The 13,103-nt window shown below is 40.0% G+C and overlaps 1 protein-coding gene and 1 long non-coding RNA gene across 6 annotated transcripts in view; one reads left to right on the top strand and one right to left on the bottom strand.

Moving 5' to 3' along the window:
* Positions 1-13,103, bottom strand: part of Pdzrn4 (PDZ domain containing RING finger 4) — a 348,064-nt gene that overhangs the window by 319,127 nt on the left and 15,834 nt on the right. The window lies entirely within an intron of this gene.
* The window catches only part of LOC148004936 (uncharacterized), a 56,379-nt gene that overhangs the window by 41,841 nt on the left and 1,435 nt on the right, over positions 1-13,103 (top strand). For all 3 annotated transcript variants that reach the window (XR_015625892.1, XR_015625894.1, XR_015625893.1), the window contains one exon: positions 9,763-9,865. This is a non-coding gene — a long non-coding RNA (uncharacterized LOC148004936). The remainder of the gene's footprint in view (positions 1-9,762; positions 9,866-13,103) is intronic.

The raw sequence follows: 13,103 nt of genomic DNA, 5'->3' as shown, positions 1-13,103 counted from the left end.
CTGATGAGGGGACAATCCATCAAGAGCAATGACAATTCTCAACATGTATGCATGAAATATAGGATTACTCAATTCCATAAAACAAATATTACTACCTGTAAGAACACAGGTAAACTCCAACACAGTAGCAATTCATGCCTTTAATACCCAATTCTCATCAACTGAAAAGCAATCTGAACAGCAAAACATTTGAATTAATGTCTTAAGGTCAATATGTTATTTTCTCAAAATGTATACTTTTTATTTTTTTTAAAAGAACTGTTGACTGTAGCAGTTAAATAACTTGAACCAACAGTTGTCAATTAAAACAAGTTGGAGGAAGGTCTCTGGAACTTTTGGGCAAGATGGCATATCAGAAGTTTACTTATCAGCTATAATTTAGTGAAAGTTGAGACTATAGAGAGGGAGCTCCCTCCTGCATAAGAAGTCTCTACAATCTATTGCTTATATTGCACTCAAATTCCCCACCAAGTTAATTTATCCACCTGGATTTTCTTTTCAAAGTCAATTTAATACTCACTTGTATCCTTATCCATTCATTTCACTTCCAATCCTAATTTTATTAACTAAAATCTGAGTGAGTATACTCCATGATAACCTTGGTCATTCATCCTTCCAACAGTAGTTGAAGTCCAAGGGTCCACTGTGGTGAGCTAGCCAGTATCGCATTAGCATAGTGACAATAGGCAAAATCTCTCGTTCTGCTTGAATTTAATATTCTACTCAGGGAGTGATGTAGAGTTTGAACCAGGTATCCTGAGCTCCTGGATTGAGGGGTTATATTCTGAACTACACACCACAATTCTATTACATGCAAGACCCACTGATCTCTGTTACGCCAAAAGATCTGCAAACACACTTAACTGCTGAGGCATCTTTCTAGCTCGAACAGATATTTTTATAGTCTGAAAGATTCAAAATCATGAGGGTGAAGAGATGGCTCAGCCATTAAAACACTGGATGCTCTTTTAAAGGACCCATGTTGGATTCCTAGCACACAACCATCTACAACTCCAGTCCCAGGGTATTTGGTATCCTCCTCTGTTCTCCATAGGCACTGCAGGGACATAGAAATAGACACTGGCAAATCACCCATACACATAAAGATAATACAAAAAATTTAAAAATTAAAAATGATGTGGCTCTTTATCTTCCCTTTCCTCCCCTCCAGACCATCTTCTGTCTTGTGAATTGACAGTAGGTAAACACTATAATCAAGACCAATTTGACTTTGTAAAGAATAAAAAATTCCAAAATTCTAGAAAGTTGCCTACTTGCTATTTCTCTTGTCATCTTTCTAAGCCCCGTAAGGAACTACAGTATGTGTTTGTCAGTCACCTTTTGCCTAGTAGGTACTCGATTTATTTTGGCACATGAATTAAATACACTTGATAAATGGACCATCTAACTTGTTTGTACAAACACCCTGTTTCAGAACTGGGAAACAGAGATATTGGACATATATTCTAAACATTAAACTATCATCCCATGCATTGCAAAGTGATACACTTTAGTAATAGCAGTCATCTCATAAAGATAGCTCATATTATTTTCTATAGAAAAAAATATCCAAGTGAGATACGATCTAAAAAGCAGTTGTCCTAAATATGTCAGTATTTGGTGATCAAACTGTATCAAATCGCTTGCAAGTCTATTTCATGAGCAGAATGGGAAGTAGATTTATTTTTAAACAATGGGACATAATTGCTTCATTTTGTCAATGGACTCTGAATTATATGCTGATTATATATGAAGAGATTTGTTTTGAGGTAAGTGTTATCAGCACCATGAAAATGTGACTACTAAAATTGATGTCACCAAACTGTCTTTTCATTTTCGTGTTTCATTATTCCAATAACCCAAGGGAGTCTTGCAAAACCCAATCATTCTTGTCCTGTTTTGCGATCGCTGGTGCGATTTGTTTTAAACGTTCCTAGTGAAAACATAAAATCCGACTCATCGTCTTCCTTTAGAACATAATCTTAGAACGGCCTTTTCTATCTTCCTCTGTTGTCCCCTCCTTAGAAGCCCACTTATGGACATGGTAGATCCAGAATGTGAAAACGGTCATTGTTCTTAGCTCAGAGCTCCCTCTCACTCCCTAGCCCCCTAATTATAAATGAGGAGGGAAAATACAACTCAAGTCTTAACTACTTCCATTGCTAGGGGGAAAGAAAACCAGTCCCTGCACTCAAATGCCATATGACACCCAAAGCCGTTGCCTCTTCAGAGTCCTGAGCCTCCCTGTGCCTAAACTATAGAAATGATTTCTGTAAATCATCTCTTTGCTTTCATTTCTAGGCCTCACAATGCACTAGAATCATCTTCTCTCTGTAAAGAGTGAACCATGACACCCAGAGTTCACTGTAATAGTCCCAAGGTAGCCTCATACCTCCTCTCTACCCTGGCTTCTCCACACACTAGCCACGCCAGACTACATCGACTGCTTCAGCCCAAAAATAGTAGAACCATCAACCCCTGATTCTGCAGGGTCTCCTCCTTTCATCTGTAGCTTTCTTGCTTTTGGACAAAAGCCCAAAGGAGATGCTCATTTGTTCTTAGGACACCTATACATTCACTCTTCTGCACAGAACACCAAAGCTAGCCTTTCTCACCCACAGCAGTGAAATCCCCCTTTGTTGGGAACTATCGTCATCTCCTCAGTTTCCTTAAATGTAGATGTTCAATATGTGTAGGCTACATTCAAACGCTGGCTGGATGATTGCAAGTTGCCTCAGAGTTCGTTTGCTCCAGGATTAATTCCAGTCCTGGAGTGGTGACATTGAACTCAGCAGAAAATAGCACTCCGCTTTCACAAGACTTTTGAGAGTTCAATAACTCAAAAATGTGCATTATATAATTGAAGATAAAATTCAGCACGGTGACAGGTAGATGCAGTTTGGCAGAGTATCCTATTTGGAAGGCCTGCTGCCTGGAACTGGTTTTCTGTGTGCCCATAGGCCCCACAAAATAATGTGTGTGTGTGTGTGTGTGTGTGTGTGTGTGTGTGTGTGTGTGTAATATTATAGAGGATCGCTTGAACTTTTGGACCAACATTTTAAAGTTGAGATAGCTTACTTACAAATTTAGACTACTGCCTTCCTTTAAAGACTCCAGAGTTAGGATATCTGGAGCCACATGCTCTTCGAGTTGTGTATGCACTGGGCTACCCCAGTATGAATACCCAGAGGCACAGCACCTGCCTGCCTGAGGACTCACTTTCTTACCTCTTCATGTGTATAGCCTGCTGGGTCATTCCTTAGGCTTCTTAAATGTGTGGCCCTATCCAACATAATCGTTATTGTCTTAGATTTTATATGTGTCATGAAATGCTATCATGTTGAAATCTAGACTTCAAAGACTTCAAATTAGTTTCCTAGCCAATGAATAATATTGGAAAAGGAACACAGTACATTAATACATCAAGTGAGCAGGGATTAGGGCTTGAAATACTACCACTGGCCATTCTCAGGCTCCAAATTTGACATTTGATTACACATTAGTAGTTCTCCTGTATAAACTCATAGTCTTGTCTTAAAATCATTATGCTTTCATTTCAACATTATAACTGGTATGGTTGAATTAGCATGCATAGAAACATCTGGGCTCTGAAGCTCTACATGCCTTATGAAAGACTGTATTTTTCTAAACTTCTAAGCCCTTCTGGTGCAGGTTGACAGGGTCATTTGCACAGCCTGGTGACTGGCTTCAAAGCCAGGGTCTGAGCAGTGGCAGGAACACTCCCTCCCCTCGGTCTCTCAGTCCATCTACTTCAATTAGTTTCATATTTACTCACTAGTGCACACTCATATTTCACGTTTGAAGACAGACAGGCTGTCTCCTTCTGACACAGGCTTAAATATCCATCTCCGATGGCTGAGGTTCAGTGAGTAGAAAATACAGCTGGCATGCAATCAGTGTGTAAAGGCTCCATTCATATAACCCATAAAGAATGACTCAGAAAACCCACAGCATCAACTAAGTTGGGCTCACAGAGGCTCACAGAGAATGAACAGTCAACCAGAGAGCCTGCATAGGACCAACCTGTATATATATATATATATATATATATATATATTATAATTGTGTAGCTTGGTTGTCTGGTGGGATTCTTGATAGTGGGAGCACTTGCTTTCTCCCACTCTGTTGCTGAACTTTCCTTTCCTCCCACTGGGTGGCCTCATCGAGCATTAACAGGAGAGGAAGTGCCTAGTCTTACTGCAACTTGATATGCCATGGCTGGTTGGTATTCATGGGGCCCTGCCCTTTCTGAAGAGGAATGGAGAAGAAGGAGAGTGGATGATGAAGAAGAAGAGAAGGGAAGGGAATCTATGGTTGGGATGTAAAAGAAGAAGAAAAAAAATCTCAGAAAACACTGTCCTTAGGGTATCTGTGGAATAAACATTCCATCTCATTGAAGACACAGATGCACATTCAGATGAGATACAAAAGCTGCTGTGCTCTGATGGGACTGCAATTCCTCCCCACAGAGACACAGACACTCAGTGACCACACTGTTCCCCTGATGAGACGCTTATGAGATGGACTACAAATCCAGTCCTCTTTACCAGTTCTTCCACACTGTCTGTCGTTATGAATGACCTGTTCTGAACGTAGTATCTGTAGTTAATCTGTAGTCATGTCTAGGACCTGGAATTCTTCTCTGAATATCCAAAAAAAAAAAAGAACCTTCCACATTGAACTTTCCTAAGATGGCCTCCCTGTCCAAGGTTAATCATGACCAGGCTATACCCATTCATAATTTAAATGGGAAACCCAACTATATAAATTCAGAGACTAACTGTCTTCTTTACATATCTTTGAAAGAGAAACAATTATGAGTCCCAGCTTAAGGCTAAGTGATTCTGTAAAATTCATGGACCGCAGTAGTAAACAACTACACCAAGGGGTTTGAGAGGAACCTGTAGGAAACACTGCCAAGTTGCTCTTCAAAGGTGCCCCACGCTTGGCTTTTTTAGGCATTAAGAAAACAACAACAATAATAAAAAGGAAATCAAACAAAACCCAGGGATCCCTAAGTGAATGAAATTGGATATTATTCAAAGGGCCAGTATTGCTTGCTTCAGTCATGGGTCCTGCTAGATCTGGAAGTGTCTCTCCATCATCTGTGACCCTTTGTCCCCCTCCTAGAAGCTGTGCAAATTTCACAATCCACTGCCACACTCTAAGCCTGACCAATTGCGAACATGTGTCCCCTCACCACAACTGCACATAGAGAGTCTGGGGAGGGGAAGACAGAGCAAGAAGGTGCTTTCTTTAGTGCCCTGCACTGAGAGCAATGCCACTTATGCCACAGATATTTCTGTTTCTCTGGCCCTTTTGGAAATGCTGATGCTAAGGCTTTCAGAGAGCCTGTTGGTGTTCACTGACCATAACTCAGGTCACCTCTGCTAACCAGGAAGCCATACTTACACTGCCTTAGCAGCATTTGGTCGGGGTTTCTGGTCATCAGCATCCGAGGCTCTTCTGTCCTCAGTGCAGTGAAAAAAGTACAGGTTGAAGGCAGCAAGGCTGACTGGATGAGTTCTTACAAAGCCTAAGCCAATATATACAGGATGTGCTCATTAGGGACACCATTGCTGTGGCATAATCACCTCTCCAGGGAGCCTATTTGCATGAGGCCACCATTCTGAAGACAGGAGAGTCAAATTAAGCAAATCACCAAGTCAGGGAGCTTACTCTGCAGGTTTTTGCCATTGTATGTCAGAACGGAGAAGCCCAATTCTTTCCGTGATAGTCGGTGTCGCTGGGAAATTAGGCAATGCAATATCCACCAATGAGTTTTTAATGTTGAAGACATGAAGACATTTTCAACAACATATATTTCCCCTAATAACTCCCCCCAAAGCAATGTAGATATTTGCAATGTAGATATTTGTAATAGAGCTCTGCTACTCAAAGCTTATCCAGCCTAAATCAGCCTCCACTTCCCTGTCTGTCCTCCTCTGAGTCAGGGTTTCCCACTTAAAACGAGTGTGACACTGATGAGATCCTGTGCAGCGAGGAACTGGTTTCTGTTCTACACTTCTGTCTTCCTTTCTATAAAAACACAGTCATGTGGGCACACCTCCACACTCTGTTAGACCATGGAGGAAGGGACAGAAATTGCTTTAAATCATTTGTGTCCCTGTAGCATCGGATGGCTCAGAAACAAGACAAAGAGAATATTGTTCTAGTTTTAAGGTGGGTGAAGACAGTTTTTCTGTCTCCTGGATAAATTCTAAATAAGCTGCTCTGGAAGTGATTGTTGCAAATAAATATTAGGAATGAAGGTAAAAACATAAAACCTACCTTTCTACAGATAGTAAAAATACTACGGGTTGTTTTAATGCAATTTGCAAGAAAGAAAAAAGATGAGTTCACATGTTCACTGATGACCTTATCTAAGTCCTACGCAGGTCTCTCAGTTGTAAGGTAGTAGAATGGGGGCATCAGTTATTCTCAGTATTATTAAAAATGGTCTTTTTTGTTTTTAAATATGTAATTTTTTTTTATTTTTGAGATTGTAATTAAGTAATTTTGCCCTTCCATTTTGGTCCTTTAAACTGTCCTATGTGCCATGTTTTCCAAATTCATGACCTTTTTCTTTGTTGTTATGTGTGTGTGTGTTCCTGACTACATAAATATAACCTGCTCCATCAGTATATTATTGCTTTTATGTTTATCCTTTCGAGGTGGGCCACCTGACATGGGCTAACCACTTGACCTGCTCTTCCCTGAGGAAGACGATTCCTCCCACTCTAGGCATTCCTTAGTTGCCTGCAGTTCTTTGTCAAGTGTTGAGGTCGCCTGGGCTTTCCTTCTTCCTTCCACACTAGCACGCCTACGGGTATCGTCTTTGTTCAGGTCACATTTAGGTGGCCCTGATGGTGAGAGATCGTGTGTGTAGCCTCTGACAGTTCTAGGAGGCACAATTGCACAGCCGACTTCCTGTTCTTCTGGCTTTTACAGTCTCCCTGCCCTTCCTCCACGTGATCCCTGAGCTTTAGGTGAAAGAATTGTGCAGTAGCTACATCAGCTGGGACTGAGCGTCAGGGCTCTGCATTTCGATCCTCTCTGACGTTTTTGCAGTCGTTTCCATCCAGTGTAGACAGGTGAGAACTACGCTAATCAGTGGGTATAAAGACAAATACTTAGAATGTAGCTAGGGATGTCTCCAAGCTCCATGACTTCACTAGCCCTGGTAAATTAGCTAGGTCTCTGGGACCTGGTGTGATCGCCACTTTGAGTAGCCTTAAGTGCGGTTAGAGAGCTGTTGGTTACTCTAAGGTCTGCACGCCGCTATTGCATAGTGACTCTTAGCATTGATGAGTGTTTTCGTGCCATGCTAATGTTGGAGAGTAAAGCTGACCCGACAGTGTGCCTTTTGCTGATCTAGGTATCACAAGTGTCACCGAGTGTATATTATACGAAGTTGGCTTTCAGTTTTGGCTTTAAGATAATTATTATTCATTATGACTCTGTTGCTTGGAGACGATCTGGGAAGGCTCTGGGGCTTGAGATGTGCAATTTATATAATCACAGTTGTACCCACTCATATAAGTGGGCAGGAAGCTACTTTCTTGTACACTGCCCCTTACCTGGAACCAAAGGAACATACACGCACAACTTGTCAACTTAACACAGAGAGGTTTTCAGTCTAAGTTATATGTCATAGTGGTATTCCAAGGAGAACATCCATGGATATTAAAAATACTATCAAGTTTTGATTTCTCGCCTTTAGGGTAGATAGACATGTTTGATTAATGTTTGGTTATCAGGAGCAATAGCAGTTAAAAAAAAAAAAACCAAGTCACAAGTTGACTCTGCCAAGAACCACTTTTAGAATCTTGAGAGAAATTGCTACACCCATAAAAATGAGCACACAGCAAAATTTTACCTTCACTGAATGCACAGTGCCTCGTTCTTGTACGTCTAGCCTGGGAAATGAAGCCATATTTTCAGTGATTATTACAGAGACTGCTGTTGATCTTCCAGAGGGTACAAGGACAAGAAAAATTCCCTCGAAATGGGAAATTTCTCAGTTTTTCATCCCTGAGATGATACAAGGTTTCTGACTCATGGAATAGAGAAGATTGCAGACAAAACAAAACAACAACGAAACCAAAAACCACACAAACAAATAAAACATACTACAGCCATGAGGTCAGCGGTCATTGGGTGATCTGAAGGAAGAATAGGAAAGCAGACAGAAGTAGAAAATGCAAACCCATCCATAAAGTTTAGACAGCAGACAAGGAACCAAGAAACAGAAAAGGGATCGCGCTCTGCCAGATCTGCATTAGTGCAGCGAGCACATGTAACAGCTCTCCATGCCAAGGCTAACTAGGCAGGCAAACTCAGTGAGTGTAAGAAAGCAGCAGGAGTTCTGTCTGTGGTCTGCATTGCGTTATGAAACCTTAGAAAGCTCCTCTCTGGAAGCCCATGTTTTTATTCGCAGCAGTTAACTTTTCCTGCATTCACGGAACAAATCCTGGGTGCCCGACAGGAGAGCAGCCCACGAGCCCGTGCCATCATACATACTTGTCAGAGAGAAAGACGGGTGAAGTCCAAACTGTCTGTCTCAGATTTCAGTGTAAACATTTTCACTAGATCAATGAATGAAATCACAGAGCCCTAAAGCACTATGTCATGCACAATTAAATCCAGATGATATACCTACTTCTTATTTTGGGGAGAAAAAAAATCAGGTCATTGGGAAGAAGGATGTAATATTTGATTTTGTGGGATTTCTTAAGATTTTAAACCCTACACAGACTGGTCTTGCAGCACTGGATGTTTCGAGTCTGGGTTTTTACATTGCATGATGCTGTCTGCATGGAGGGGAGTCATTTACATACAAAACACAGAGGCCAAGAAAATCACCCCATATTACTTCCCATAGTAATAACTGTCATAGATATGGCTCCCCAAAAACCTTCAAGGACCTCAACGGAAGCTGTTAACCAGGACTGTGTTGCCTCCTTACAAAACCTCACACTTAAACTTTTCAACGGTATTACAATTGTCTGATTCATAAAAACTAGAACATCACAGCACACTGTGTGACATTTTGTGAACAGAGGTTGCATTTTAACAAAGGAAGATAAAATTCTCCTGCCCTCACCCCTAATTAGCACTTTAACCTACAGCACACTCTTTCCTAGTGAGGGGCCTTTCAAATCTGCCTTGAGATTACAGTGATTTCTTTTTTCATCAATTATATCCATCCAAATAGATCCTAGTTAAACAGAGCAGTTCAGTTACACCGATGTTGTTGTGAACAGTCTTGAACTGTGCACTCTGGAAGTCTGACTTCAGCTCCAGTTAGTCCTTAATTAAAATCTACCTGTAGCTTAAAGACACTGTTATGAATCCCCCTTCTGTGACACAAAATAATTACGACCTTGATGGCAATGAATCGCCACCACTGTCTGATGAGCTAGAGAAAACCTACATTATATCTGTGCTGTATACACAGTTTCTATATCCCACAGATACGGGCTCCATATTCATTCTGATGAAATTACTACCTGTGTTTATCTCGTGGATACTGGTAATGTCCCCTTCCTCTTAATCAGTCAACTAAATACTATTAATAAACAATTTCTCTGGAAGCAATTACACCTCCAGTGCATGGCGATATATGCTATCCATCTAGTTTGTATGTGAGTAATCTGCTTGTTTAAGGAATTATTTTATTTTGTTTTATTTATTTTTTTTTTGCTGCTTTCCATTTTATTTCATGCTCGTACCTCACAGAGGAGAGAAGCAGACAGCAGTAAATTGAACACCAAGAAGTATACACTGCATGTAAATATGCCACTGCAGAGGACCTGAGGGACAATATTATATCATCAGACAGGTATTTGAAAATTCCTTATTGTCCCTGAAAAACCATGTGTATTTTTCTACAGGTTTTGAACAATTCAGTCAAGCTGGGTAGAGAACAGTTATCTGAATAAGATTTCCAATAGGATGTTTTATAGCAATTTCCCAACATAGAAGCACTCCCTCCTGGAGAGAGGGTTATAAAGCTTAGGAGGGATGCAAAATTTACAAGTCTCAAAAAACTGGAACTCACAAGATTCTCAGGGCTCTACCCCATATAAAGGGAGGAGTTACAGTGGGGTTAGGGGGTGGTAAAAGGGAGACTAAGACAAGTGAAATCTACCCATTGTATTAACTCATGATTTGCCAGGCCAAATGGAAAAGGGGAGGATGAGACGGAGGTGCTGGCCTCGTGCTCCTTAATCTGGCTGGACACAGAGGAAGGGAAGTATAAATTATATTGTGCTAACGATCCCTTCCTGGGATATAAAGACATAGAACCCGTAGGAATAACTGGACAGTTAGGAGGAAGATAGAAATGATAGAAGCTACTCATCAGACCCAACTTTCAATAGAAAGGAAGGGAATCCTGTAGGTCCAGTATTCAGGCAGAGGCCTGGTTTACAATGAAATAGTGTTACCAACTACCCTCAAACCTCAGTGACCTCTTGTAAACTCAGATCATCTAAAGTATGACATGGATATTCTTGGACCAACAGTTCTCCTGAGGGGAATCCTACCTTCTTCTTTTGAACCCCTGATCCTTTTGCTTCTTAGGATGGCCTAAGACAGGGCTGGGGGTGCAGTAACATTCCTTATGGACATTCTAAGACTAGGCCTGGAGGAGTTTCATTTCTGTTTGTATTTCCCTACCTGGAACAAAGTTATGTGGTCCCACTTGCATGACAAAGAGACAGGGAACTGCAACCTGGTGTGTTCAACAAGGAAAATGAAGCAATGTAGAAATGCACAATATATATATATGTAATATTATTATATATTATATTATTAATAGTATTATTGATATAATATATAATGTTTATAAATAATTTATAATATAATTTATATTATAAATTTTATATATATAAATAATATATATAATTTATAATTATGTTCAGTAAAAATATGTAGAAATATTGAGATTCTTGGTAAAACAAATTCTTTCCTCTATAGTATTATTCTCCTTCCAAATTATGGATGTGATAGCCAACAATATATTCAAGTTATTGGTGAGAAAGCCATCCTTATTAAAGGCGAGACATCGTTTCTAACTGTGAGAGATTATTATTCAATTGAGACATAATTATCGGAGGTGAGACATCATTATCTGGGGTGAGACCTCATTATTTTTGTCTTTTAAAGATTTTCTTTACGTGTGCATGGACACATGTGAACACGGTGCTCACAGAGGCCCCAGGGCATCAGATCACCCGCCCACCCTCCGCTGGAGTTCCAGAAAGTTGTGTGATGCTGATGTGGGTTTTGGGAACCAAGCACTGGTGTTCCGTAAGAACAGCATCTGCTATTTAACCACTGAGCCCATAGCTAATTACACCACACTACCTCAGCCAAATGTATATATTGAAATTTCTACTAATTATTGTTAAGTAAGTTCATTAGCATTAACTCTTATCCAGTCTGTCTTGTGAGACAAGATGAACAGAAATGAACATAAATAATAACAAAGGTTGAAAGGAACCCTTTATATATCGAGACAAAAAACGGCCCCAGAAGAACTCAAGCTGTAGGATATTGATCTTGATCTTTCGACCCCCAGAACACTGAGCTTTTGCTTAAGTCACTCAGTTTGGGTTCTTTGCTATGGCAACCCTGGAAAACAAACACAGACTTAACAGAGATAAAGAAAGTGGTGTGGAATCCCCATGCCTGCTCCAAGCTTGGCTTCCAGTCTCACCTTCCCTTCCAGACATGCATCACACCCCTCCAACCTGGCTGTCCCCCTGAAATCACATTTGCAATGGCTGCCATTACAGAGAGAACTCACACAGAGAAGCCATGAGAGCAGACACAGACTGGCCATTGAGTCAAGCTAACACAATAGAGCCCTAGAAATTTCCCATTTGTTGATACTTAGTACTCTAGAAGCACAAGACTCATCATGCAAAAAATTATGCCTGACATATGCAGGATTCCCAGTAAACCTGGAATGGATGCTATGGCTTTGGAATATTCCTTTCAGGAAAAGAAATCTATTTATGCAAAACATAGAGGTAGCTTTTTAATGCTATGTCAAGGTCACGTCTTGGTTCCTAGCTATAATGAAGCATTACTGTTTGTCTTTCTCGGTAGAAACCCCAAATCTTCCCTAGGCATGTTAATATCTGTCTGTTAGCAGCTTTAACGCCTCACCTAACATATAATCCATTCTACTAGTATTTATGCAATTTAAGATTGGGATTATTAAGACTTTCCCAATTAACGCTACATTGATTAGGAAAAATGTTGAACTTCTTCCCACTGGAAGGAATGCCTCATTTCAACTCTTGAGGTTATTACCATGAGATCAGTTCTCCCCGATCTCCACTTCCACAGTGAAATATTCCTCAATGATGTTTATAGTGACTATGTTGAGATTTGAGACCATCTGTTTTTATTCTCCTTGCTGTTTCTGTCTTCAATTAAACTCTTACTCGGTCATCAAAACACAGGACAGGGATCACATTCCTAGATGGTAGTTCACCTCCATTTTCCTAGCTAGACTAGACTCAGTTTCCACTCACATACTTCTGACCAATCTTTCTACCTCAGCCCACTGCCAACCGTATGAGGCATAGTGTGTGTCTGTGCACACAAAATAGCTTCCAAAAATGACTTCTCAATTGAAAGGCAATTGTTTTGTTCATAAGTTTATGCTATTATATCAATATACCTGAATTTCAGTTTCACCTAAGATATTACTTGTGGCCCAATCTTTAAGCCTATCATAAAAGTATACAAATTAAATGAAAATATATTAAATGTTTGAATGTATTTTAAATCATATGTGTAATTGCAAGTGAACTATTGAAGAAAAATATTTGACATAATTTTATTTAATGAAAAATTTCAGTTATCAAGTTTTTCTCACTAAAAAGAATACATAGGTATTATAAGATATAATACTGTTTTTGCCTAATAATTTTCTATCCATGTAAAATTAAGGCTGGAATAAAAATGTGTGGGTATAACACATATAACACACACACACCTCTGAAGTGACTGTGTAGGACCAGTTCACCGGAGAGAATATTTTCATGTTTAAAACTTCAAGT

This window comes from Rattus norvegicus, chromosome 7, assembly GCF_021556685.1.
Source record: "Rattus norvegicus strain SHRSP/BbbUtx chromosome 7, alternate assembly SHRSP_T2T, whole genome shotgun sequence".
NCBI classification, from domain to species: domain Eukaryota; kingdom Metazoa; phylum Chordata; class Mammalia; order Rodentia; family Muridae; genus Rattus; species Rattus norvegicus.
The sequence above is the reverse complement of the archived record's forward strand: the minus strand, read 5'-3'. Positions and strand labels throughout refer to the sequence as shown.